Source organism: Chiloscyllium plagiosum, unplaced genomic scaffold, assembly GCF_037043375.1.
Source record: "Chiloscyllium plagiosum isolate Xiang-an unplaced genomic scaffold, Cpla_swu_hap1 HiC_scaffold_30, whole genome shotgun sequence".
NCBI lineage: Eukaryota > Metazoa > Chordata > Chondrichthyes > Orectolobiformes > Hemiscylliidae > Chiloscyllium > Chiloscyllium plagiosum.
Genome location: NW_028270168.1, coordinates 50,023,519 through 50,050,974, shown reverse-complemented (window position 1 = coordinate 50,050,974; position 27,456 = coordinate 50,023,519). Strand labels below are relative to the sequence as shown.

General features: G+C 42.4%; 1 protein-coding gene across 6 annotated transcripts in view; it reads right to left on the bottom strand.

The window, feature by feature from the left end:
* Window positions 1–27,185, bottom strand: part of adgrb2 (adhesion G protein-coupled receptor B2) — an 805,995-nt gene extending 778,810 nt beyond the window's left edge. For 5 of the 6 annotated variants that reach the window (XM_043717943.2, XM_087976927.1, XM_087976929.1 and 2 more), the window contains exon 1: window positions 26,934–27,185. The gene's annotated coding sequence lies outside the window, so the exon portion shown is untranslated. Of the gene's footprint in view, window positions 1–25,606; window positions 25,736–26,933 lie in introns of those variants that run through there. The other variant, XM_043717947.2, reaches the window with a different exon arrangement.
* Between the last annotated feature and the right edge of the window lie 271 nt (window positions 27,186–27,456).

Genomic DNA, 27,456 nt, shown 5'->3' with positions numbered 1-27,456 from the left:
TTTACCCCTAACTAACCCACATATCCCTGGACATTCTGGGCAATTTAGCATGACCAATTCACCTAACCTGCACGTCTTTGGACTGTGGAAGGAAACCAGAGCACCCGGAGGAAACCCACAGAGACACGGGGAGAATGTGCAAACTCTACACAGTTACATGATGTTATCTTTCAATGATGCAGTCACTTACTAACAATACCTCCGGTAAATGAGATATTTATTTGCACACAGAAATAGAATTAGAAGAATTCATTAATATCTAAAAAATATTAATGTAAGCCAAAACAAAATAGGAAAGCATTAATTTCCTGGTCGATCACCACAGTATTGAACCTTGCACAAGGCAACCAGCATGAATTAGCAATAAATGTTTTGCAAACAAAAAAAAAGGCTTATGCTTCAAAAGTATCTAATTTTTGCACCAGCAGGATTCTGGAGGTCTTACTGAGGAGGGTGGGGAAATGTTAGTGGCTTTCTCTTTCCCAAGACCAGCAGTGGATACCACCACACCAGATCCTGCAATACTTGTCCAAGGTTGCCATTTGGATTAAAGCAGTCTCAGCCATCTGAAGCAATGTCCAACAAGATAAAAAGTCAGTCCATGTCCTTCTCCACATTGTTAGTGTTACCAAAGGGGTAGCCATGGGCACCCGTATGGGCCCCAGGTATGCCGGTCTCTTTGTTGGCGACGTAGAACAGTCCATCTTCCATAATTACAATGGCACCACTCCCCACCTCTTTCTCCGCTACATTGATGACTGCATTGGTGCCACCTCGTGCTCCCGCGAGGAGGTTGAGCAATTCATTAACTTCCACCACCCTGACCTTAAATTTACCTGGGCCATCTCGGACACCTCCCTCCCCTTCCTGGACGTCTCCATCTCCATTAATGATGACCGACTTGACACCGACATTTTTCACAAACCCACCAACTCCCACAGCTACCTGGATTACACCTCTTCCCATCCTACCTCCTGCAAAAATGCCATCCCGTATTCCCAATTCCTCCGCCTCTGCCGTATCTGCTCCCAGGAGGACCAGTTCCACCACAGAACATACCAGATGGCATCCTCCTTTAGAGATCGCAATTTCCCTTCCCACATGGTTAAAGATGCCCTCCAACGCATTTCGTCCACATCCCACACCTTCGACCTCAGACCCCACCCCTCCAACTGTAGCAAGGACAGAACGCCCCTGGTGCTCACCTTCCACCCTACCAACCTTTGCATAAACAAAATAATCCGCCGACATTTCCGCCACCTCCAAACAGACCCCACCACCAGGGATATATTTCCATCCCCACCCCTTTCCGCTTTCCACAAAGACCGTTCCCTCCGTGACTGCCTGGTCAGGTCCACGCCCCCCCTACAACCCACCCTCCCATCCTGGTACCTTCCCCTGCCACCGCAGGAATTGCAAAACCTGTGCCCAAACCTCTTCCCTCACCTCCATCCAAGGCCCTAAAGGAGCCTTCCACATGCAAAGTTTTACCTGCACATCCACCAATATCATTTATTGTATCCGTTGCTTCCGATGCGGTCTCCTCTACATTGGGGAGACTGGACGCTTCTTATCGGAGCACTTTAGGGAACATCTCTGGGACACTTGCACCAATCAACCACACCACCCTGTGGCCCAACATTTCAACTCCCCCTCCCACTCTGCCGAGGACATGCAGGTCCTGGGTCTCCTTCACCGCCGTTCCCTCACCTCCAGACCCCTGGAGGAAGAACACCTCATCTTCTGCCTTGTAATACTTCAATCCCAGGGCATCAATGTAGACTTCAACAGTTTCCTCATTTCCCCTTCCCCCACCTCACCCCAGTTCCAAACTTTCAGCTCAGCACTGTCCCCATGACTTGTCCTACCTGCTTATCTTCTTTTCCACCTATCCACTCCACCCTCCCCTCCTGACCTATCACATTCATCCCCTCCCCCACTCACCTATTGTACTCTATGCTACTTTCTCCCCACCCCCACCCTCCTCTCATTTATCTCTCCACCCTTCAGGCACTCTGCCTGTATTCCTGATGAAGGGCTTTTGCCCGAAACGTCGATTTTCCTGCTCCTCGGATGCTGTCTGAACTACTGTGCTTTTCCAGCACCACTCTAATCTAGACTCTAGAGTTAGGTCCACCTTGGTCTACCCGATTCCTCATACTATGACTTCTAATGTACACTTCTCTCACTAAGTATTATATTCTACCACTCATCATACTGCCTGCAACATCCTCCCAATGTGCCTTCATCAACCCCACCCACGATACCATGAACCTTACAGGTCTTCTGCACTGCCAATTCTCTCAGTTAGGACACTTCCCTACTTGCACCAACAGTAATAGCTGTGCCCCACATTGTCACCTTCTGTAATTTCTGCCTTTTTTCTCACTCCAAAAGAACAGCATAAAATGTGGCATACTCAAAATAGGTAGTGCGCTGCACGTCATTCATCTCCTTATGAGAGAATCCTGACCATGACTGGCCCAAGTATAGCCTACATATGTAGGAGGCTGTCCTTTACTTACATTGCCAGGCACTTGTACGCAAAAGCTATGCACTTGACATGACTGAGACCTACTGATAATTTTGGCAAGCTTCCTGGCTTTGAAACAAAAGCAGAAATTGCTGGAAAAATTCAGCAGGTCCAGATGCATCTATAGACAGAAAGCAGAGTTAATATTTCGGATACAGTGACTTTTCTTCAGAGCACAGAACATGTTACTGTCCCCAAAATGTTAAGTCTGCTTTCTATCCACAAATGCTGCCAAACCTGATGACCATTCTCAGCAATTTTTGTTTCTGTTTGATTCCCAGCATTCATTGTTCTTTTTTTTAAATTTCAGCAATAATTTGAGCTTGGTAAAGCTGACTGAGTGGCAAATGTTATGGTCCAGGCCAGACCCCCTCAACACATTTCAAGAAAGTAGCCCAGATCCTAACTTTGCTCACTGTTTTAAGCGGATGTAACACTGATATTCTAGGAGCGATGCAGTTGGTCAAACCACATTGTTTAAAACAAAATGGAATTTACTTACAAGATTACTGAATGAAACACAAAAACAAAAACAAAAATAGAATTCTGAATAACTTAACCTATCCAAAAAACCAGATCACCCCAACTTAATGATGCTATTCCAAATATTTGCAACAAACTCCATAAACACCCCTTGGGCCTAAAAGGTTAAAATCAAACACAGGCTCTTACAGGACAGAAATCAGGGAGTACCAGCATGGACCTGCTTCTTTGGGTCCAGCAGCTTCAGAAGACTGTGTTAAAATCAAACCAGAGAAAAGGTGAGCTCGGAGAGCTGCCCACTCCCTTTTCATTGTACAAGTGTTTTTTTTTAAAAACTTGAAAGCCTTTTCCTGAGGCAGTATCTGTTATTTATAATCAAACTAGCCCTAAAACCCTTCAACTTAGACTTTTCAGAGTCTGCGTCTTCTAGGACCTCTGAGAAAAAAGGACAACTTAGCCTTCTGAAAGGAACAGCATCATGACACAAAGCACTAAAAAACAAGGTTAAGCATAGATTCTTTGAGCGTCCAGGTAGGCCAAAGTTATTGAACATAAGTGAAGAGCCTAGAGATGCAACCTGCTGCAGTCCATGAAATAGAAGCAAGCATGCCCAAGTGTGCAGCCTTATAGCAGCAATACAATAATAGTTGCCAATGCAGCCTGAAGAGTAGCAGTAAAGTTCTGTCAGATGCCATTGTCTGTGGATGTAGGAATCATATGGCTAATGTCCATGGAGCAGGCCCGAGATGTTGGTTCCCAGTTTCTACTATGGAGGTCAGACAGTGCAAGTGATTGATTGATTGATACATGTACCAAAGTTAACGAAAAGCTTTGTTTATGAACAGTACAGGCAGATCACAGTAAGCAAGGATGCAGAGAACAAAAGATTTAGACATAACCATACAGGTTACAATGCACAGGGCATACAAGAGAGATCGCGTTAGCAAAACAAGCAATACTTGAGGAGAGACAGTCCATTCAATAGTCTAATAACAGCAGGAAGAAACTGTTCCTGAATTTGCTGGTGCATATGTTCAGGCTTCTGTATCTTCTGCCTGACAGAAGAGGTGTAGGAGATCACTACCAAGGCAATGATGTTGGCAGGCTTTCCACAGTCATGAAAATATAGTCAATGGATGGAAGTCTGGCTCCCATGATGGTCTGGGCTTTGTACACCACCTTCTATAGTTTCTTACAGTCCTGGGCAGAGCAGTTGCCATACCAGGTGGTTATGCACCCGCACAGTATGCTCTCATTAAATTCTACAGATGCACCATTGAGAGTCTGTATGGACAATGCTAATTTCTTGAGCCACCTGACAAAGAAGAGGTATTGTTGTATGGGAAGTCCAGGACAAATCGTCCGTTATTGGCACTCTGAGGAACTTGATGCTCTCCACCCTCTCAAAGTCAGCTCTGTTGATGTAGCGGAGGGTAGGGTTCTCTCTTTCTGAAGGGAATGATCTGTTCTTTAGTTTTACCAGCATTAAAAGGCTGGTATCATTGCACCACATCACCAGACCCTCTACCCTTCTGTATTTTGACCAATTGGTGTTTGATATCCACCCTACTATAGTGGTGTCATCAGTGAACTTGTAGATGCCGTTCATTTGGAATTTGGCAATACAGTCGTGGGTGTACAGGAGAGGCCGAGGACACATCTTTAAGAGTTGCCAGTGTTGAATGTTATTGTGGAGAGGGAGCAGTTACCTATCTTCACTGATTGTGGTCTGTGGGTCAGAAAGCTGAGGATCCAGATGCAGGAATCACGGAGTTTTGAGATCAGTCTAATGAACTGAATCTGTCAGGTGATAAGCTGAATCCGTCAGGTGCTCATTCCGAGAAAACTCAATAGGAGATCATTGTCAAACTTGTTTGGTGAATTTGGTAAACTGTGTGGCAGTGAATATTACTGAAATGTTAGGTCATAAAACAAGGCATTTAATAAGCAATAATCCCCAGCAAGTGGCATTTTGCTGCTGCCCAGCTAGAATCACACCACACAGCTTATGACAAGCATAAATGATGACACGAAATACTCAACGACATTGACATGGGCCTCACAACACTTGCTACCCATTTCTAGCATACATCCACGTTGCTCAAACTTCTAAGATTTCACCCATTGATTTTGATAACAGACAGAACTTGCCTGTCCTCTCTTTCACTGTGACCCCTCTCACTAATTTGAAAGTTGAAAACCTGATGGGAAACCTCATCACCGCAAGTAGAGTGTTCTTAACTTAGATGAATTTGAAGCTAGACCACTGTTTACACAATAGGAGGATTCACCTTCCCATAAACGATACAGAAAGAAATCCCAGTGTCACCAGCTTATATGGAAAGTGACTTCACTTGCAAATCATCATTTGGACAAGCTGTGAATAATAATTTTTTTGTAAATTGAACTGTTACACGGTCAAAGCAAAATAATACTCTGCAGTATTTTAAAATGTTTCTTTTCGAACTCTGGAAGAGGAACTACGCATGTGCTGCTTTACAAGCAGGGAGTTGGACAAAGTTCCACACATTAAATCCTGTTAACTTTTGCATGTTAACTCAAATAAATAGCATTCTAAGACTTTATTTGTTTAACTTAATGAACTTAGCCAATTTTTTTCTGATATTAGGATTTATGTAGTCTAATTATAACTGGCAATGTCAGCTCCATTTTGAAGTTGCAGCCAGTGGACAATTGAAATGAGGAAGGAAATTAGTTCAAACTTCCTAACTTGGTCATAATGATGCAAATAAAATATTCTGATACATGTCAGTGAAAATCAGGATGGTCTCAGTGAGACTGGAGAACTGATAGCCTTCTCAGAGTTATCTATCTTTCCTTATTAACACTCCAGATAGGTTGAGGAAGGAGAAAGTGAGGACTGCAGATGCTGGAGATCAGAGTCGAGAGTGTGGTGCTGGAAAAGCACAGCAGGTCAGGCAACATCCGAGGAGCAGGAGAATCGATGTTTTGGGCAAAAGCCATTCATCAGGTATGAGGCTTGTGTGCCATGGGGTGCTGAGAAATAAATGGAAGGGGGATGGGAAAGTAGCTGAGAATGCAATAGGTAGATGAAAGTGAGGGAGAAGGTGCAGCGGATAGATGGGAAAGGTAATGGACAGGTCAGGAGGGCAATGCTGAGTTGGAGGATTGGGACAGTGGTGATGTGGGGGGAGGGGAAGTGAGGAAACTGGTGAAATCCACATAGATCCTGTATGGTTGCAGGGTCCAAAGGCAGAATATGAGGCGTTCTTCCTCCAGGCATCGGGTAATAAGGGTTTGGCGATGAAGGAAGTCCAGGACCTGTATGTCCTTGGCAGAGTGGGAGGGGCAGTTTAAGTGCTCAGCCAAGGGGCAGTAGAGTTGGTTGGTGCGGGTGTCAGAGATGTTCTCTGAAACGATCCGCAAGTAGGTGTCCTCTCTCTCTCTCTCGTGTCAAGGAGACCACATCAGACGCAACAGATAAAACAGATGACATTGGGTTGTAGTCTCTTCTACACCTTAGAGAGTAAATGCTAAACTGAGAACTTACAAACATCTGTGTATATGACTACATGGCAGTGCCTGAGGGAAAATTGAAAATATATAACATTTGGCTGTGAAATGGATACCTCAGTTTTGGTTGCTGTTTTAACAACAATTCAAATTTAACCAGTTTAAATTATGCCCCAAGATACTAAAACCCAATCGGGTTTGAATTTATTGTTTTGCCAACATCGAACCAATGAGTCAATCTAATGTTGAGGGAGCATAACAAGCAGACATTTTGGAAGTTGGTCAGAGAGCAACTGCCATTAAAACAAACGCTTGGAGATCTAACATCTTGATCTTCAAGAAATTAGGGAACACATTCTATCAAAGATACCTTTTCAGTTGAAATATCGTCACAGTAAAAAGAAAGACGACGACTCAGGGACTTTCTCAGCCAGAAAAAGTCACAGAAAGCGACAGCCGCTGTGTGGTTTTGTAATTAACTTAATGTAATTTTAATATGAGTCTTATTGAAAGAGCACATTGTTATAGAGTTGGAGACAGATTAAGTTAAGAATAAAGGTGGCTTAGAGTTGCAAATATTTGTTGCTTAATGTTCACTTTTAGAGTTAAAAAATAAATTGATATTATTTTCTTTAAATAGTAGAATTTGGGAGTTCTCGGTCACTCTTGTTTTAACAGATTACAAGGTGAGGCAAGCTTTTCTGGGGGTTTGTGTTTAAGTATCAGAGAGATTCACCTCCATATCATAACAGTAGGCTCATTTAGAGAGTAAGGAGGCATGAGATATAGGAAAAATTGGCTGTCTGGATGCAGAATTGGTTGGCCCATAGAAGACAGAAGGTGGTTGGAAATGGAAAGTATTTAGCCTGGAGGTCTGTGACCAGTGGTATTCCGCAGGGATCTGTTTTGGGACCTCTGCTCTTTTGTGATTTTTATAAATGACATGGATGAGGAAATAGAAGGGTGGGTTAGTAAGTTTGCCGATGACACAAAGGTTGATGGAGCGGTGGATAGTGTGGAGGGCTATTGTAGGTTGCAACGGGACATGGACAGGAAGCAGAGCTGGGCTAAATGGTAAATGGAGTTCAACCTGGAAAACTGTGAAGTGATTCATTTTTGAAGGTCGAACTTGAATGCAGATTATAGGGTTGAAGGAAGGATTCTTGGCAGTGTGGAGGAACAGAGGGATCTTGGGGTCCACATCCATAGATCCAAAGTTGCCACGCAAGTTGATAGAAGTGTTAGAAAGGCATATGGTGTGTTGGCTTTCATTAGCAGGGGGATTGAATTCAAGAACCGCAAGGTTATGCTGCAGCTCTGTAGAGCCCTGGTTTGACCACACTTGGAATAGTGTGTTCAGTTCTGGTCGCCTCATTATAGGAAGGATGTGGAAGCTTTAGAGAGAGTGCAAAGGAGATTTACCAGGATGCTGACTGGACTGGACTGCATGTCTTATGAAGAAAGGTTGAGGGAGCTAGTGCTTTTCTCATTGGAGCAAAGAAGGATGAGAGGTGATTTGATCAAGGTATTTAAGAATGATGACAGGCATAGATAGAGTGGATAGACAGACATTTTTCCCAGGGCAGAAATGGCTAAAACAAGGGTGCATACTTTTAAAGGTGATTGGAGAAAGGTTATGGGGAGATGTCAGAGCTAGACTCTTTAGACAGAGTGGGGGGGGGGGGCATGGAATGCACTGCCAGCAGTGGTAGTAGAGCCAAATATACTGGGGACATTTAAGTGACTTTGGATAGGCACATGGATGATAGTAAAATGTAGGGTAAGTAGGTTAGTTTGATCTTGTAGTAGGATAAAAGATCAGCACAACTTTGAGGGCTGAAGGGCCTGTACCGTGCTGTTCTGTTCTATGCTCTACGCTCCAACACACGTGTCTGCCTGGCCATAACCCCTGGCATTGAAATCATGTGAGAAATTAGCAAAGAATGAAATAATTCAAGTGATATCAACATGCTACTGGGATAGCAGTGCAAATGTGTAGATATAATAAATTATATGTGAAGCAACCATCATGTAGAAATGCATGGAAAACATGCACTGAAGAATTGATTCCAACCAAGCTCATTACTTGACAACAGCACTGTTTGAATTGTTGACTATTGCCAATAGAGTGAGATAACATCCTTTAAATCAAGGTCTTGGCACATACCCCTTAGAGAAACTAATAGAGGAATATTCACGTTTGAATTAAACACACTAACATATATGTAGTATATATGCGTGTGTGCTGCAGTTCATTTAGGGAGTTCAAGTTCCAATTGTAACATGCTCTTTTAAAATGCATGTTGTCATCTAGAACTATGGATAGTCATGACTGAGTCTCAACATTCTTCCCATAGCATGGATAGCCAGAAGTCTCTCTGGTTCAAGTTGCTTGCCACGGGCATATGTTGGAAGGATTTGCAGGCAGACACTCAGCTTGTTGGCTGCAGTATGAATACACTTTCTTTGGCCATCAAGTCCTGGGGTTCACCTCAAACTTGGAACTTCTGGCTCTGGGATAGGTATGATGTCCATTGTACCTCAAGACCTCCTCAAGATATCTGTTAAGAGAGAGTAAAGTTGGGAAATGTAATCTAGATTAAGAAAATTGAAAACTGGGGAGAAGTAACCATTAGGAAGAGCAATCCTCCAGGCAAATACATATGAACAGCGACTTGAAGTTTTTTTTTAATACTCTCTATAGTATATACTGATGATAATAATTTAGAATATCAGCACTTACATAAAACCAAATTTTATGCATTTAGGTAAACTGCAGTGAGTACCAACTGAGGTAGATAGTGATAAGAAGTCACATTTTACTGGTGAAATTTTCTTTGAGCTACGAAGGATAACAGGTATTTTGTATGAACTTCAGAGATTTCACTACCCAGAGGCATCTGAGAAAAAGAATATTGTAAAACGATGCTGATGAAATTTGCCATATTGTCACCACCTACCTCCCACAGTAACACTGACATCTATAGGATGATTAGGTTCAATTGAGTGAGACAAGGTATGAAGCATTGGAGGAGAATGGATTCAGTAATTTGGACAGGAGTAGGAGGCACAGTAGTTACAAACCAAAAGGGTAGTCATGGGCACCCACACGAACTTGAGCTATGCCTGCCTCTGTAGGATTTGTGAAACAGACCCTCTTCCACAACTGCACCAGTACCATCCCTCACCTCTCTGTCCACCATACTGGTGACTGCATCAACGCTGCCTCGTGCTTCTATAAGGAGCTTGAGCAGTTCATCCACTTTGCCAACACCTTCCACCCGACTCGCTAATTCATCTGGACCATGTTTAACACCTCCATCCCCTTCCTGGACCTTTGTCTCCATCTCCAGAAACTGGGACACCATTGATATCCATTTCAAATCCACTGGCTCCCAAAACTACATCAACTACACCTCCTTTCACCCCTCCTCCTGCAAAAATTCTATCCCATACTCCCAATTCCTTTGCTTCAGTCACATCTGCTCCCAGGATGAGGTGTTCCATTCCAGGACATCTCAGACATCCTTCTACTTTAGGGACCATAGTTCCCCTCCTCAGTAATTAAGAATGCCCTCGAACACATCGCCTCCATCTCCCGCATGTTTTCCTCAAACCACCTCCGCCCAACAATAAGGATAGAATCCCCTCAGTCCTCACATATGACCCCACTAACCTCCAAATCCAACACATCATCCTCTGACATTTCTGCCATCTACAATCAGAGCCCACCACCAAAAAGATATTTCCTTCCCCACCCTTGTCTGCGTTTTGCAGGAACTGTTCACTCCATGACTCCCTCATCAACTCTACACCTTCAACTTCTCCACCACACCTGGTATTCTTCCTTGCAACCGCTAGAGGTGCAACACCTGTCCCCATACCTCACCTCTCACTTCCGTCAAAGACCCTAAACAATCCTTCCAGATCCAGCAGATTCACCTGCATGTCACCCAATCACATTCCTTCCATCAGTTTCTCCCTATGTGGTCTCTTCTATAAATCCAGGAGACCAAAAACAGACTCCAAGATTGGTTCACGGAACATCTACACTCAGCATACATCAGCCAACCTGACCTTCTGATTGCCATCCATTTTAATTCCCCCTCCCACCCCTATTTATCTGCATTTGGCTCATATACCTCTAAACTTTTCTTATTCATGTACTTGTCCAAAATGCCTTTTAAATGTTGTAACCTGTACCTGCAGCTATGACTTCCTCTTGTAGTTTGTACCATATAAACACTACCCTCTGAAAATGTTGCTCCTCCGCTCCCTTTTAAACTTTTCTCCTCTCACCTTAAACCTTTGCCATCTAGTTTTGAACTCCCTTATCCTACGGAAAAGATCTTGGCTATTTCACCTCATCCATGCCTCTCATGATTTTATATACCTCTACAAAAGGTCACGTTTCAGCTTCTTATGCTCCAGGGAAAAAAAGTTCCAGCCTCTCTTTATAACACAAACTCTCCAGTCCTGATAACATCCTAGTAATTCTTTTCTGCACTCTTTCCAATTTACTAACATCCTTTTTATTACAAGGTGACCAGAATCGTACACGGTATTCCAATATCCTGTACAGCTTCAACATACCAGCCAACTCCTGTACTAAGTGACGCCCACATTCTTCACAATGCTTTTATGGGAGGCACGGTGGCTCAGTGGTTCGCACTGCTGCCTTACAGCGCCAGGGACCTGGATTCATTTTCCATTTTGGGCAACTGTCTGTGTGGAGTTTGCACATTCGCCCATTGTCTGCGTGCGTTTCCTCCGGGTGCTCCGGTTTCCTCCCACAGTCCAAAGATGTGCAGGTTAGGTGGATTGACCATGATAAATTGCCCGTAGTGTTAGGTGCATTAGTTAGGGGAATGGGTCTGGGTGGGCTACTCTTTGGAGGGTCGGTGTGGACTTGTTGGGCTGAAGGGCCTGTTTCCACACTGTAGGGAATATCGTCTAATCCAAAAAATATCAAGCATGCCAAACAACTTCTCCACCACTCTGTCTATCTGTGACACCAATTTTAAGGAACTACGTACCTGAACCCCTAGGTCTCTCTGTTTAACAACAGTCTCCTGGGCCCTACATTAACTGTACAAGTCCTGCTCTGGTTTATCTTACCAAAATGCAACACCTCACATTTATCTATATTAAACTCAATCACTCCTCAGTCCACTGTACTCTTAGATAACCTTCTTCTCTGTCCACTACACCACCAAATTTGAAGTTTGTGGGAAAAACACACAAACCATGCTTCCTGTATTCTCATCCCCTGGAAACATCCTCTCTGGACTTCTGCAGAATGAAGTGGTTTGAGACTGGTGGAAGAAATCCAGACACCAATATTCATTATAAGCTATGTTAGGTCACAGATTGAACAAGTGGAATTCCATTAGATTACAGCACATTTCAGAGTTGGCATGAGATATTGGTAATGGAAGATACAAGTGAATGGCATCGAGGAACAGAAGAAAACCTGCAATCTTTGTAAAATTCCCATGCTGACTCTGCCTTTTCTTCAACGAGACAAGGAAAATGTATTCTGCTTTCTTAAATTGCAGTCTCAGTGCTCCTGCTTAAGTAACAGCAATTAGAAAACAAAGTGTTGAAAATATCACCTTGTGCAGCCTGGAAGCAGCAAGACTCTTAAGCTCATAGCGACTGGCAATACCATCCTCATCCTACGAAGTTGCAGTTCAGGATATCCTCAAAGAAAATGAATATTTGACACATGATCCATTGCCATGGTTCAGGTGGAGAATTGCTCCCTCAACATCTGGGCAATTCTGGCCGTTGGACAAGACACACTCTCCCTTCCTTCTCCTCTCTCTCACTCAGAATTTCAGCCTACTCGGTGCTCCCTTCCCTCATTCTACTGGTAACAGTACTTTACAGCATAGAAACAGGTCCTTTGGCCTACCAAGTCTATGCTAAGAAAAGACCAAATTACATTCATCCCATATACTGCACTTGGTCCATAGCCTACTACACCTTCACATTTTAAGTGCTCATCCAGATGCTTCTTTAATGTTGCGAGAATACAAGCCTCCACCAGTCTCTCAGGCAATGTGTTCCATATTTCCAAATCCTCTGGGAGAAAGCATTTTTCTTTAGATCTCTAAACTATTTACTCCTCACCTAATGCCCTCTGGTCTTAGGCTCATTTGCCATGGGGAAAAGTTTCTCACAATCCATCCTATGTGTGCTTCTCAATTTTGTATACCTCAAATCAAGTACCTCAGCCTCCTCTGCTCCAGGGAAAACAAATCCACCCTATCTAGTTTCTCCTCTTGACTAAGACATTCCATCCAAGGCAGCATCTTGGTCAATCTCAACTGTTCCTTCTCCATCGCAATCATAGTGTGGCAATCAGAACTGCACAGTACTCCATCTGTGCCCGAACCAACATTTTTAAACTTGGAACAAGACTACCTTGCTCCTCTACTCTGCTTCCCAGCTAATGAAAGCAAGCATTCCACATACTTTATTCACCACCCTATCTACCTGTGCTGACACGTTCAAGGATCTATGGACTTGTACAACAAGGTTACTCTGTTCTTCCCAGTCAGGACCTACCAGTCATTGTGTATATCCTTCCTTTATTATATTCTCCCAAAATGCATCACCTCACACTTATCAGGATTTGCCATTGCTCTGCAAAATTTACCAGCTGATCAATTTCAGATTGTAGCCCAAGAGCATTCTTCTCACCATCAACAACATCCCCAATTTTTATGTCATCTGCAAACATACCACAGGTCCTTCTGTTATAACGCGATAGTTGCATTCCTCTGTGACATCGCACTATAGGAAATCACGCTATGAAAAACCACTATAAAAAATCGCGAAGAAGATCGCTATAAAAAAGTCTCGCTGAAGATCGCTACAGAAAAATACCCATTCAGTAGAAGGTTTGAATGGTCAGAACAGCACCCACAATTCGTCAATCGCGTTATAGCCGATTTGAATTGATGAACATACATTATACCATAATGACCAGTAATTGTAACTTCTATATTCACATAAAAGTCATTAAAGGTACATAATAAACAGCAAGGGTTCCAGCACCGATCCCACTAGTTTTTGTGATTGGAAGCCTGTGACAAATCCCCACCATCACCTTATGTCTCCTATTTGCAAACTAATTCTGGATCCAGCTTGCCAACTTGTCTTAGATGCAATGGCTCCTACCTTATGTGGGACCTTATCAAAAGACCTTACTGAAGTCCATGTAAACCACATCAACTGCATTACCTTCATCAACATATTTAGTCACTTTTTCAAAAAACCCAATTGAAGTAGTCAGATAGGATCTCCTACCAAAAAACCCATGCTATCATTGATCAATCACTGCCTTTCCAAGTGTTGATTAGTCCTGTTCCTTGGAAATTTTTCCAATAATTTCCTTCCCGTTGACGTTACACTAACTGGTTTGTAATCACCTAACTTATTCCTGCTGCCTTTCGTGAACAAAGAAACTACACTAGCTTTCCTCTAATTATGTGGCTTGTGAAGTATTAAACATCTCTGTCAGGTCCCATGTGTCCCATAGCATCCTGGGATATATCTCATCAGGCCCTGGGATTTATACATCTAAAACATACTGCTAAAGCATCTAATGCCTCCTCATTAATCTTTGTGTGTTTTGGAATCCCACCACCCCAACAGAAATCTCCAGTGATAATATCCTTCTCCTGTTTAAATCAGATGAGAAATGTTCATTTAAGACCTCACCCATGTCCTCTGGCTCCATGCACATAATTTCCTTTCCTCAGTAAGGAAGAATTATTGAAAGGCCTTCTGTTTTTAATGCTCTGTACCTAATGTTTCTTCTTCTTTATCAAACTCACAATACCTCTGACATCTAGAATTCCCTGTATTTACTGCCCTACCCTTCAATTTTAGAGGTACGTGGAGTCATAGAGATGTACAGCATGGAAACAGACCCTTCGGTCCAACCCGCACATGCCAACCAGATATCCCAACCCAATCTAGTCCCACCTGCCAACACCCAGCCCATATCCCTCCAAACCCTTCCTATTCGTATACCCATCCAAATGCCTCTTACAAGGTTGCAATTGTACCAGCCTCCACCACTTCATTCCATACATGTACCACCCTCTGAGTGAAAACGTTGCCCTTTAGGTCTCTTTTTTATCTTTCCCCTCTCACCCTAAACCTATGCCCTCTAGTTCTGGACTCCCCCACCCCAGGGAAAAGACTTTGTCTATTTATCCTATCCATGTCCCTCATAATTTTGTAAACCTCTATAAGGTTTCAGCCTCCTACGCTCCAAGGAAAACAGACCCAGCCTGTTCAGCTCAAATCCTCCAGCCCTGGCAACATCCTTGTAAATCTTTTCTGAACCCTTTCAAGTTTCACAACATCTTTCTGATAGGAAGGGGAACAGAATTGCACACAATATTCCAAGAGTGGTCTAACCAATGTCTTGTACAGCCGCAACATGACCTTCCAACTCCTGAACTCTCACTAACACTTTTAAAAGTGTCACACTTTTCAAATTTAAGCTTACCTACAAGTAGCTGTTTTTGGCCAAGGTGATGCTGACTCCTACGTGCACACCTAGAAATAGTTTGCACAGAATCTTATAGTATAGAAGGCTTAGAGTATATCACACACCATCCCCTTTAGACTTCAGCAATTATCAACAAAAGTACAGGAGAAGCCCTGCAGCCCATCAAGTCTATACCACCTGAAAATATACTACTACCTACACTAGTCCCATTTTCCTGCACAGGGCTCATACCCTTGAAAATTGTGACAGCAATGACTAGCCAAAAGCATTTGATCATCCCTTTACATAGCTGTGATAGTTAAGGGAATACCTTACTGTTGCTGAGTACATGCTTAAGAGACAATGATTGCGGCAGCAATGAGTTCCAAAATAAGAGTGCTGCCAACAAATGAATATTATTCATCAACTAACAGGAAATCTGTTCATTCTACATATGTCTATCAAGATTTTCCCTGCATGCACTAATTCTTTACCAACATGTCACACAGCAGTAGCTGTGCAAGTGCCAAACATTACTTTATAAGAGGCAAGATGGCACAGGTAATACCAACAAACAGGTAGTATGACACCAAATAAACTATGTAGTAGCTGACTCATAAGACTCGAAATATTGACATTTGTTTTCATAGCGATAGCAATATCAAAAGTCAAATCAATTATTGTTCGTATGACACTATTTATTATCCATTAAGACTCAAAACGTTTATTTTTAAGTTGCAAGTAAGTGATTATCCAGTTTATTTAGTCCTTCCATTTGCATGACATTTTCTGGCTTAGCCCCAAGCATTGATAATTCTATACATAAAAGACCTGAAATTGAAAGCAGACTTACAAGCGACCACTATTCTATATATAAGCCAACAGAACTGTACCATTGCAATAAAACTTCTACTGTACTTCACAGAAGTGTCCTAAACTAAGATTTGCTGAGATCCAAAAAGGGAAAAATGACCAGAGGTTTGGCTCAAAGAGTAGATTTAAGGAGTACCTTATAGGAGGAAGGAATGGTAGATATCTGGATGGGTTTAGGGAGAGAACTTCGGCCACAGAGTGAAGTCACAATCCTTTAGAACCAAGATGAGGAGGAATTTCGTCAGTCAGAGGGTGGTGAATCTTTGGAAGATTGTGGAGGTTAAGTCATTAAGTGTATTTAAGACAGAGATAGATAATGTTCTTAATAAGAAAGGGCATCAAGGATTACAGGGAGAAGGTTGAAGAATAAAATAGCCATAATAAATGACAGAGCACACTTGATGGGCCAAATGGCCTTTTCACCCACAACTTTTATTTAAATGTGCACATGACAAAATGATCAAACCATTTGTCTGTTCCTGTCCATATTGGAACACAGTGAATTATCCAGTTCATGCAGACCACGTGAATAATGAAACAAGTAAAAATATAATTAACTCTCGAGTGTAGTCGTCGTGTCCCTAGCTCTGAGCCAGAAGACCCAGATTCAACTCCCACCTGCTCCAGCGGTATGTAATAACATTTCTGAACAGGTTGATAAAAAAAATAAAAGAAAAATAAATTTCTCTCCTTAATTTCTGCCTTTCACTAAGTGCACTTTGACTAAAAGCATAATTTGATGGCAACCTTCAATCTTCAAGCTCTGCAGTGAAACCTTTACAATGAGCCTTCTCCTGGATAGGGCAGTCTAGTAATTTTTTTTTTCCACCATTAGCACGATTACCTCAACTATGACAAAAAACTCCTGTTTGTAGACGATGAGGGTCTGCAGGTATCCCTCAGAATTCTGCCTGTCTTCTACCAGGACCAGATCAATGACTAGAACATGGTTGACTCATGCTTGATCTTCCTACCTTCAGGTGTAGTGGCTATCAACAGAGAGGCCTTGTTCAGGAACCCACACCTTGACAATCGTGGATGCAAGTCACTGGCAGAAGGGAGGGCCATGGCTGAGGACCAGAAATCAGGTAGTTCTGGGTGGTAGAGGCCAGGGTGGGACATTGCAGAAATTGGCAACCATGGCAGCAGTGGATGTCCAGCATAACGCAGCTGCTATTCATCTCCTGAAAACAGCAATGCTCAGACATAATATCATGCATAAACTGAAGGATGGTCAGGTGTACAGTAGGATCCCATCTGAACATATCCCTGCTCAGATTGAATTTTACATTGGGCCCAGGTTCCTGAACCTCCCTCACACCCCACCTGAGCCCCCTCACAGGAATGTCCTACTTGTCCTTCTACTTGGTGAGATTTTGTTTCCATATGCAGACTGCTGCAGACACATTGCAGCCTGATTGGACAGGCTGACCAAGGGAGCAAATGCATAGCAGATGCAGTATGATGTGGATAAATGTACGGTTGCAAGAATAAGGCGGCAGATTATTATTTGAATGACTGACTGTAAATTGAGAGAGAGGAATGTTTAGTGATAACTGGGTGTCTTATGCTCGAAACATGGACTCTCCTGTTCCTCAGATGCTCCCTGACTGGCTGTGCTTGTCCAGCATCACATTTTTTGCACATCAGTCATTGCAACTAAGCACACAGGTACAACTGGCAGTAAAGAAAGCCAAATATTTGTTGGCCTTCATAGCAAGAGAATGAGAGTACAGGAACAAGGATGTTTACTGCTATCATGCATAGCATTGGTAAGGCCACACCAGGAATAGTGTGTGCAGTTTTGATTTCCTTATCTGAAAAAGAATGTTCTTCTTCATGGCTGTGAAAGTCAATGCCTAATCCCCCCACATTCATTGTTTTCAAGGAGGTAAATATAAGTCATGCAACTAAAGGAATCAGTGTTTTGACCACAACCATTTTGTGAATGGATGGTACTGCCTGCAATGAGGAGTATGATTCAAGTGAATCTGAGATGGGAAGTGGATGAGAGCGTAACAGACACTCTCCTTGATGTAATATGCCAGCTCGATACTCTCACTAAGTTGATACATATACTGCAGTCAGAGCCGTGATGGATTAGTGATAGGGTCGCTGGGGATTCAGTTCTATAACTTGGACCAGTCTAGTATAGACTGGACATGATAGCATACCAGAATTCTAAGGGACATGCTCCACAATACCACTGCAGGCAAGAAGTGACTGACAGATGCTGAGAAACTAAGGAAACGGCTGCAGTTTTCCAAGGAGAGCGATGAGGTCTTTGAACTGGAGGATGACATAGCTTAGCTGAATTGGGTGCTACAGGCACCTGATTTGACACCTGGTTCCAGAAGCAGCAAGCTGGGTACAGAAAACTATCAAACTGTCATAGCTAATCTTACCAACATTTGGCTTGCTTCGTGAGAGTTTAACTGCAGCCTCTCATTTCATTTGTATTCACTTTTGCTGGTTGACAATTAAAGGTACTGTTTGCTTTTGTCTGATTGCTTGCCTCTATCTGATGTTTCCCAACTGAACAATAACAGAGTGGACAGTGGGGACAGAGTAGCAGTGACTTAGAAGTTGTGTAGATGGGTGTGGCTAATGACAGCTAAACTGTATGGACGGTGGTTAAACAATGGCTAGTGGGAGTGTGGTGGTGTGTGTATAAGAGAGCATCAGCAATGGTGGCCACGTACTGTGAGCAATGTGGCTTTGTGGCTATTCTATTACATTGCTGATGAGAGACAACAATGGCATTCCAATGCTTGTCTCGGTGTGTTTTAAAAGAAGCCTTTTAAAAATGGCACCAACACAAGGGCAAAGGATGCTCATCTTTCAGGAAATATCCAACGAGTATAAGTTATTCTAGGAGCAGCACATAGTAAGGTGAAGATAGAATCAGATGCAATCACTATAGGGGTGGGGCTGGTAGTTATGGTTTGGTAAGTTACAGCAAGAAATCACACCAAATCTTGCGGTGAGAATTACTCCAAAATAATGCAACTCAGAACTAGCCAAAAATAAGAAAGATTCTGCCCACACAGTTGTTTATGTGGAAGTGGCTGCCTTGTCTGCATTAATGTCTAAACTTACTCTCCAAACTAATAATTCACCTGATGCCATTCCTTTGCCTTTTCTCCATAACACTTTACATTCTTCCTTTTCATCAACCATCTAGCATCCCTTCAAAAGCCTAATTAGAACCTTGATCATATCCTCAAGCACTACATTCCAGATCCTAACCACTCACTGTATGAAAAAGCATATTGCATTATTTTCAGTACCAATTACTTCAAATTTATGCACTTTATTCAGAATGCTTTTACAAGGGGAAACATTTTCTCCCTATCCAGTCTGTTCAGAAGCTTCAATTTTGAATACCTCTATTAAATCCAATACTTTAATCAAATCTGTTGTCTCTTGAACTGTATTTAAGACATAAAAAGTTCTATTGGTTATCTTGAACTTAATTAGTCCAAAAATCCTCTAACTCTTTATAACTTATTAATACCTAATGCTTCACAGCACTATTTCAAGGATAACGCGAGTGAATACTTGAAAATATATAATCTAATCTGACAGTATTGTCTAAAATGGAATGGAATGGAATAATTTTTGAAATTGTTGAGAATATGTTCTAAGCGATACAATGGATGTTCAAAATGCATTTGATAAGGTCCCAAATATTAGATTGTAAGCAGCAAGACACATGGTGGTAACATGACAGGCTAGATAAGACGGCAAAAATGAAAAATAGAAGAGTATGTTGATGCTTTCTTTGGATTATCAACATGTAGTCCTTGGTATGTTCTATTGATCTAAACTGGGGCTTTTTTCTGGTTTTCCACACATGTAAATAAGCTGGATGTAGGTAGAGAGGGAATTGTATGAAAAGATGTGGATGTACAAGAAAGGATAGGTAATAAAGCGAACTGGGTATAGAAGCAAATACAATTCACTCATCTCAGGAGGTTTTTAGATTAGATTAGATTACTTACAGTGTGGAAACAGACCCTTCGGCCCAACAAGTCCACACCGACCCGCAACCCACCCAGACCCATTCCCCTACACCTAACACTACGGGAAATTTAGCATGGCCAATTCACTTTACCTGCACATTTTTGGACTGTGGGAGGAAACCGGAGCACCCGGAGGAAACCCATGCAGACATGGGGAGAATGTGCAAACTCCACACAGTCAGTCACCTGAGGCAGGAATTGAACCCAGGTCTCTGGCGCTGTGAGGCAGCAGTGCTAACCAATGTGCCACCGTGCCGCCCATCATTTATTAGATAAATGAACAATCCATGGAAATTGGTTGGTAAATGGTAAAATTCTTGATGTATACAACATCCAATTGCACAGATATGTGGCTTGTTAAAAGCAATCCTGCAGATGGAAAAAAAGTTAAAGATTCTGTGTACATGGAACTTTGAATACAAAAGAAGCAACAGTGGAGAAAACAATCTGCACTAACTTGAATGTAAGAAGGCTGATCAATACGTTCGTAGACAATACAGAAATTGGTAATAGTGACGACAGTAGCCTTAGTTCACAGGAGGATATAGATGGGATGGTCAAATGAGCTGATCAGTGGCAAATGGAATTCAATCCAATAAAAGTGAGATAATGAGCTGAAGCAGAACTAACAAAGCATGATGAACGGTAGGACCCTAGCAAGCACTGAGAATCTGTGTTACCTTGGTGTGCATGTACACTGGTCCATTAAGGTGTTAAGACATGCAGGTAGATAGTTAAGTAGGCTGTTGCTGTGGTTCTGTTCGCCGAGCTGGAAGTTTTTGTTGCAAACGTTTCGTCCCCTGTCTAGGTGACATCCTCAGTGCTTGGGAGCCTCCTGTGAAGCGCTTCTGTGGTGTTTCCTCTGGCATTTATAGTGGCCTGTCCCTGCCGCTTCCGGTTGTCAGTTTCAGCTGTCCACTGTAGTGTCCGGTATATTGGGCCACTCATCCACAAACTCCATCAACAAACACATCGACCTGGACCCAATATACCGGCCACTACAGCGGACAACTGAAACTGACAACCAGAAGCGGCAGGGACAGGCCACTATAAATGCCGGAGGAAACACCACAGAAGCGCTTCACAGGAGGCTCCCAAGCACTGAGGATGTCACCTAGACAGGGGACGAAACGTTTGCAACAAAAACTTCCAGCTCGGCGAACAGAACCACAGCAACGAGCACCTGAGCTACAAATCTTCTCACAAAGTTAAGTAGGCATATGGGATACGTGCCTTTATGAGCTAAGACAGAGTTCAAGAGCTGGGAAGTTATGCTAGAATTGCATAAAAACTTGGTTAGACCACAGCTACAATATTGTGCGCAGATCTGGAATCCACATTATAAAAGGAATGTGTTAGCACTGGAGAGAGTGCAGAGGAGATTTATCAGAACTTTGCCTGGGCTGGAGAGTTTCAGTTACAAACTGTGATTGGACAGACATGGGGTTGTTTTCCTTGGAACAAAGGAGGTCGAGAAGGGACATGTATAAAATTATGAGGGGCATGGAGAGGGCAGATAGGAAGAAACTCTTCTCTTTTATATAGTGAACAATTATCAGAAGGCATAGACATAAGGTAAGGGCCAAAAAGTTTAGAGGAGATTGGGTGAAATCGTTTTTCACCCAGAGAGCGGTTGGCCTCTGGGTGATAGAGGCAGAAACCCTCAACATTTCGTATGTGCACATCTAAACACTTAGGATGCAAAGGCACACAAGTCCATAGGGCAAGTGTTGGAATAGTTAGCTGGTTGTTTATGACACAATGGTTGAATGAGCTTTTTCTGTGCCATTGTCATGTCACCAGTCTTTCCAGACATAGGGCTCTCTCTTGTTAAAGAAAGATGACTGGTGGTGATTAAGCCCAAGAGCCATCATTCCTCAGGCAAGGGGAAAGGTCGAGAAGAAGAGTGCTTCATAGTAACCTCAGCTGGTGATAGGAATTGAACCTACATTGTTGGCATCACACTGCTTCACAAAACAACTGTTAAGTCAATTGTCAAGCCAACTGAGCTAAACCAATCCTCTGTGCTGTTGACCTCTAGGCTCCACGACTATGATGAACAGAGGGTCCTTGGTGTGCATATCCACCAATGACTTAAATCAGTGGGCAGATAGATAAAATGGTTAAGGAAGCAGTCAAGTACTAGCCAAAATGTAGAGTCAGCTAGAGTATTGTGTGCAGTTCTGGAATCCAAAATTATGGGAGGGGTGTGATTGCAATGGAGTGTATGTAGTGGCGATTTACAAGGATGTTGTCTGGACTGGAAAATTTCAGTTACGAAAAAAGATTGGATAGACTGGAGTTGTTTTATTTGAAGTAGAGGAGACTGAGGGGGACATGATTGAGATGTATAAAATTATGAGGGGCAAAGACAGGGTGCATGGGAAAAACCTATCCCCTTCGTGGAGGGATCAGTGACCGGTGCAAATTCAATTGGCAAAAGGGCTTTTTCTGTGCTGTAGACATCTAAGCTTACCTTCTGATCATCAATTCTCACCAGCAGCCTGCAATCTCTCCCACTCCGTGGACTACCCATCCCTTTCTCTCAGCTGTCCAACTGACGTTCAGTCATTCCCTCTCTTCAACACACCCACTTACCACCTCTCTTATTTACTGCTTCCCTCCCTGATTGGCCCGGTGAGTGGTTATCCCCTGCTTGCCACTTTTCTCTGCCTTGCTGCTTCTGTCCCCTAAACACTAGCCGATGATCTGCAATTGGGAGCTACGGAATGGAAGGATAGGTGAGATAGCGAGAAGTGCCGTCACCAATAAAGGGATAAAGTCAGGAGGGTTAGCTAGCTGGAGAGTAAAGAAAGAGACAGCAAAGTGGCAGTTTGCTTTTTTTAAAAAAAAAGCTGAGCATGCTCAGTAACCACACAAAGGAAAAAATGATGGCAGCATCACTGAGGAATGTCCCTAACTTAGAAATGGCACGAAAATAATATAGTGCGCTCCAATAGTGTTAAGAAGGATAGCTGTATTACCTAAGAGCCCAGAATTACAGGCCAGCCAGTCAAACCTCAAAGGTGAGAAAGGTTTTAGAAATGATAACACAGGACAACATGAAGCAATTTGTGTTGTATAAATATAGATTAATTAAGGAAATCCAGTTTGGATTTCTTAAAGGAAAATAGTTTTACTAACTTGATTGAGAGTTTTAGTGAGGCAAGAGAGGTTGAAGACAATTCAGTCAATGAGGCACATCAGGACTTCCAAAATGCTTTTGATAAACTGCCAAATAACATGTTTGTCAACAAAGTTAATGGGATAAAAAGGATGGTAGCATGGCTGCAAAGTTGGCTAGGTAACTGGAAACAGAACAATGGTAAGCAATTGTTTTTCGGACTGGATGATGCCATATAGAATCTGGACAGAATCATGCAGAAACTGTTTCCACTGGCAGTGTATTCAAGAAACAAAAAGGGGGCAATTTTCAAGTGATTGACAAAGGGATCTAGGATGGCGCAAGGAAAAATATTTTCACACACTGAATGGTTAGGTTGTGGGCTGTGCTTCCTGAGAATGTGGAAGTAGATTCAATTGTTGCATCCAAGAGGGCATTGGATGGCTGTTGGTTGCAGTACATATCCACAATGCACCAACTCGTCAAGGTTTCTTCAATAAAACCTGCCAAACATATTACTTTTACTATTCAGAAGAACTAGGTCTACAGGTGCATGGATACGCCAACACCGATAAAGTCCCCTCCAAGTCAAACAACATCCTGACCAGAAAAGTAATTTTTTTTGTCTATCATTAAAAGAAAGTTCTAGAACTCCCTCCCTCCTTAACAGAATTGGGCTGCACCTATACCATACTGACTGCTACAGTTCAACAGGCTCACCACCGTGTTCTAGAAGTGTGGCCAAAAGGGCGCCCTGATTAATGCAATTAAAGTGGACTAAATATCAGTATTGCCAATAATGTCCACAACCAAGTACAAGCAATTTAAAAAGGTATTCTGCATTTTCATTTCACTGGCTGACAAACCAAACCAGAGGCTCTTGGGATTTTTTGAAAAATATTAGTTTTCCATTTCAGTAATAAAACCATCCCACTTCTGTTAACTTGTTAGATAACGCCTCTGTTCTACTCTCTACTTCTCTATCACCAATGAGATTCCTTTTTTTCCTTAAGTCCCCCTAAGGACAGAAACAGTAAACCCTTAAGCTTTGTATCCTATATTATTTAGGGACTTTAAAAATGGCAGAAGACGGGGTTAATATTGCATATTCTTTTCTCAAAACAGAAGAAAAATAAAATAAATCCAAAAATGCATTAAGTAAAATTGGGAATACACTGGCTGCTGAAACGGCTAGCTTTATAATAAATCTGTTCTTATTTTGTTGCAACTCCACAAAATGACTTGCATGTACATATGTAAGGACATTATCAGATAAAATTTGATACAACCATATACAGAGGTTAGGATAGGTTACCAAAACCTTGGCAAGATTGAAAGGAGGGAAAAATAAAGTCCATATGACTAATAATAATGTTTAAGTGATTCAAGAGTCACTAATTAATTTCTAGGAAAAAGGTCAGATTAGAATCTATTTAAAGGTTTTGCAGATCAATTGAAAAATGTACAAGAAAATGAATTATTTTTATTTTAAATCTTTACTTGTGGTATGTGACTGGGTCAGTTATTTCCCACTTTAATCCCAAACTTTTTAAAACAGCTTCTGTGGCTTCAGCACTGGTACTGTTTAATTTGCCTGATATTGTTCAGCAGCATAATTTGGTATCACTCAGTCAACCGAACAACCTGACAAAAAGGCAAGATTACTTTATGATAATGTAGCACCATGTTTTTAGCTAAGTATACATAATGCTTTAGAACAAGTGAAAGATAAATAGGTAAATAAATAACTAAATAGGCTGGTAATAAATTAAAACTTCATATTCTGTAATGCAAAAATACAAACAAACAATGAAAAGGCAACAGATCCATTACCACCAGTGACAAGGATAAAAAGTTAACATTTGGCATATAATCCCACATCAGAACTAAAAATTGAAAACTAACCAAGAAATTTACTATGGTTATAACAATCTAACTATAGATTATAACATGAAAATGAGAGATTGACCAGCAACTTTGACTTACTGTATATATTATGCAAGAATATCACATCTGTGTTGGTTCAAAACCCTTCATTGATCATTTCCCCTACATTCACAATAACAGCTACAACTTTACAAATTGCTCAATATAATCATTATGGGTAGTTTTTTCCTGTTATGTTTTACCACGTTTACAGATTGCTTACAGCATCGATTTCATAAAGCTACAGAAATGTATATGTTCCCAGAGAAAGTTAAATAAACTAACTATACAGAAATTTTGGTGAAGACAATCCAAATGCGACCTTTAAATAATTCCATTTCAGCTTTGAATGCATTGCAGTCATTTTACGCATCTAAACACAGATATTCACAGCATGTGAATATACAAAGGCAAGTTCAGCACTTACAGCACTGAGGGCTTTTCATTCCTTTGCAACTCGAACTGTACTGAAGCTGCAAATAAATGATTTACTTTTGTGTTCCAAATTCGAGTTGTCAAACATCATTACTAGTGGTTAGAGATCTTCATCTCATGATATTTATAGCACAAGCTGTTTATGTTTCCTATTGTTTATATCCAAAATGAAATCCTGGGATAAAATTAAAAGGACTCACCTCTCTCTGTTCTCCACTATACACCACATTCGTAGCTGATAAACTGATCTGGCATTGGAAATGCAGAAATGTCACTGATAAACTTCAAGCAGCAAATCCGGTAGAATTAAATATAGGGGAAGGAAGGGAGCAGATTCCGAAACAGCCGGCCACTATTTGGCCGATTAGTCCAAGCACCTCATTTGACAGATGGGGAAGGGAGAGGAAGAGGGGCACAGACACAGGCTGGAGACAGAAAGGGAAGATAGCTTGGAAGAAAACGGAGAAAGTAGGAAAGTGCAGAAGAGACAGAAGGGGAAAAGGAGACGGGGGGGGGGGGGGGAGAAAACAGCAGAGAAAGTAGTGGCGGAGGCAAAGAAAGATGATATTCCCTGTGTCTCTTGCTGAGGCATTAGATCAGTTGTTGAAAGTATACAAACACGAAATGTCTGTTCATTTATAATTACACCACTCTGATAAGGAATGTTCTTCCCGATTAAGACAGACAGCAGCTAGAAAGTATACCGAATAAGACATTCCTACACAACCCAGAAACACACCAAGCTGCTACTCGACCTCAACTCCGCCTGTGGATTTAATACATTTTGTAGATGAATTACTAACAACGAGAGAGAAAAAAGAAACCTTTAAGGTGGCGGAGCCGTTCTTGAAAACAAATTCACGTGGACTGCGGACTTATCTGGGTAATAATCTGGTCGAATAATTCTATAGATGAAATATAAAAGCTACTTGTTTCGCCTGTTCCCACACCAACTAACAGAGCGCCCCACTGCTACTACATTTACACACTGAGGGGAGTTCAGCTCAGAAGGAGAACCTTGGAAAATTATAACTTTCAACAATATAGTTATTTAAAATTAAATACCAAAATGGTGGGTAATTTATTTTAGAGCTCGGGTGAACGTTTCTATTAGTGTTGGTGGTCAAGTTGACAGAGACCTGCAGGGATTAGACCGGTTTCAGTAAACACATTCTGCAGCAATCACCGTGTCCATCCGTGCCATGGTCAGCTTTTTTCGGAGATGTGTTAGTAAAGGGACGAGATAATGTCCACCTCTGTACGGATCGGCCGGCAATCTCAGATATTCACCATAGTCGGCGCCAGAGACTGATTAAAAGCCGCCGCCACCAGGAACCTCTGACAGCCATTTCACAGCAGCTCCTCCTCACTCACGCACTTCACAAATGCCTCTCCATCGAAGCGAACTGCATTCCGTGAAATTAGATGTTGGTGAAGCACCGGCGATTTCCCAGAAACTGTGACCGTGGCATATACCCCTCCCTCTTCCCCCCTCTCCCTTGCAGATTCGAGTGCAGGATTCCTTACCTTTGCGATGCTAGCAAGAGTTTGATGTTTCTGCCATTGACTTTGTCCGGGTGAAGTTTTCCATCCCTAAGTCTGCAGCTCTCCAGCCTCTTGCTCTTTTTTTTCCTCCAAAAAAAAAATGTTCCGTCAAAGTTCTGTCACTATTTCCCCTATAGCCAGCGAGAAAGCAGTTTAAAGCGCCTGGTGCCAGTTGGGATGGCCGAGCTGGATTGCACTACTTGCTACGGCAGCTGTCCGCTCTCCCCCGCTCTGTTTCTCACAGAGCTTGCACATACTGCTGTCACCGCCACGCCGCTGCTACTGAGAAGCGACCGGCTCAAACTCTGCAAACTCCCCACAGCTCGCGCGCACGCACGCCGGCCAATCGCCAATGGCTCGTGCCCGTCAACTGCCGAACGGCCCGCGAGCAGCCCCGGCCGCCAATCACATTGGAGTCTGCTGCTTTCCCGCCCTTTCCCAGTCAGCTTGAGGCAACGGGGCAACGGGCTTTGCACTATCGTACTCCTGAAGTGATAAATCTATG